The sequence below is a fragment of the Cucurbita maxima genome, unplaced genomic scaffold (assembly GCF_002738345.1).
Source record: "Cucurbita maxima cultivar Rimu unplaced genomic scaffold, Cmax_1.0 Cma_Scf00322, whole genome shotgun sequence".
Taxonomy (NCBI): Eukaryota; Viridiplantae; Streptophyta; class Magnoliopsida; order Cucurbitales; family Cucurbitaceae; genus Cucurbita; species Cucurbita maxima.
In genome coordinates this window covers 35,715-36,865 of record NW_019272338.1, presented here as the reverse complement: position 1 = coordinate 36,865, position 1,151 = coordinate 35,715, and the positions used below count along the sequence as shown (strand labels likewise).

The 1,151-nt window shown below is 57.3% G+C and overlaps 1 long non-coding RNA gene across 1 annotated transcript in view; it reads right to left on the bottom strand.

Moving 5' to 3' along the window:
* The window catches only part of LOC111474346, a 10,723-nt gene extending 10,316 nt beyond the window's left edge, over positions 1 to 407 (bottom strand). The window contains exon 1 of the long non-coding RNA XR_002715974.1: positions 329 to 407. This is a non-coding gene — a long non-coding RNA (uncharacterized LOC111474346). The remainder of the gene's footprint in view (positions 1 to 328) is intronic.
* Between the last annotated feature and the right edge of the window lie 744 nt (positions 408 to 1,151).

Sequence of the window (1,151 nt, the reverse complement as noted above, 5' to 3'; positions counted from 1 at the left end):
AAAAGGGACTAACAAGACTCGATGCCTACCGGTGCACGAGGTAATCTGTGCAAGAACCAACGGACTACGGTCACTCAAAATACTTTGGGACACACCAATGAGGAGGGGTTGTCGCCTACAGTTTGATGCCCGAGCATCAAGCCTACAGATCCAAGCAACCAAATCGCCACTCATGCGCCGTACGCTAAAACGACCTTGGACGACGATCGACTATTCACCAAGCAACCAAATCGCCACTCATGCGCCGTACGCTAAAACGACCTTGGACGACGATCGACTATTCACACCCACACCAAATCGCCACTCATGCGCCGTACGCTAAAACGACCTTGGACGACGATCGACTATTCACACCCACCGCGAGCGGGGGATCAAAATCATCATTCGAAGCCAAGCCCAAAGCGTCGTGCGCGGTCAGACCATCAACCATCCTAGAGACGGCCCGAGTCTGAAGGCAGCATCGCAACCTTTCGTGCAAAGCGAGGCTCACGTCGCACGCCCGAAGGCACTTGACACCGCCCAACCGTGCACGTTCTGCCAACACGCAACCTTCAAAACATAGGGCTGCCCCAAGGATGGCCCGACGGCGTCACCACAACGTCGCACGCTCGACGAGGCTCATGTTGGACGCCCGAAGGCACCCAACTCCACCCCACCTTGCACGCTTTGTCGTCGTTCCGACCATCCACCATCCCGAAGGCAGCACAAGTTAGAAGGCCACATTCCATGCTCAACTAGTCTCATGTCGCACGCCCAAAGGCACCCGATTCCAACCAGCCGAACATGTTCTGGCACCACACGCCTTCAAAACATAGGGCTGCCCCAAGGATGGCCCGATGGCGTCACCACAACGTCGCACGCTCCACGAGGCTAATGTTGGACGCCCGAAGGCACCCAACTCCACCCCACCTTGCACGCTTTGTCGTCGTTCCGACCATCCACCATCCCGAAGGCAGCACAAGTTAGAAGGCCACATTCCATGCTCAACTAGTCTCATGTCGCACGCCCAAAGGCACCCGATTCAAACCAGCCGAACATGTTCTGGCACCGCACGCCTTCAAAACATAGGGCTGCCCCAAGGATGGCCCGACGGCGTCACCACAACGCCGCACGCTCGACGAGGCTCATGTTGGACGCCCGAAGGCACCCAA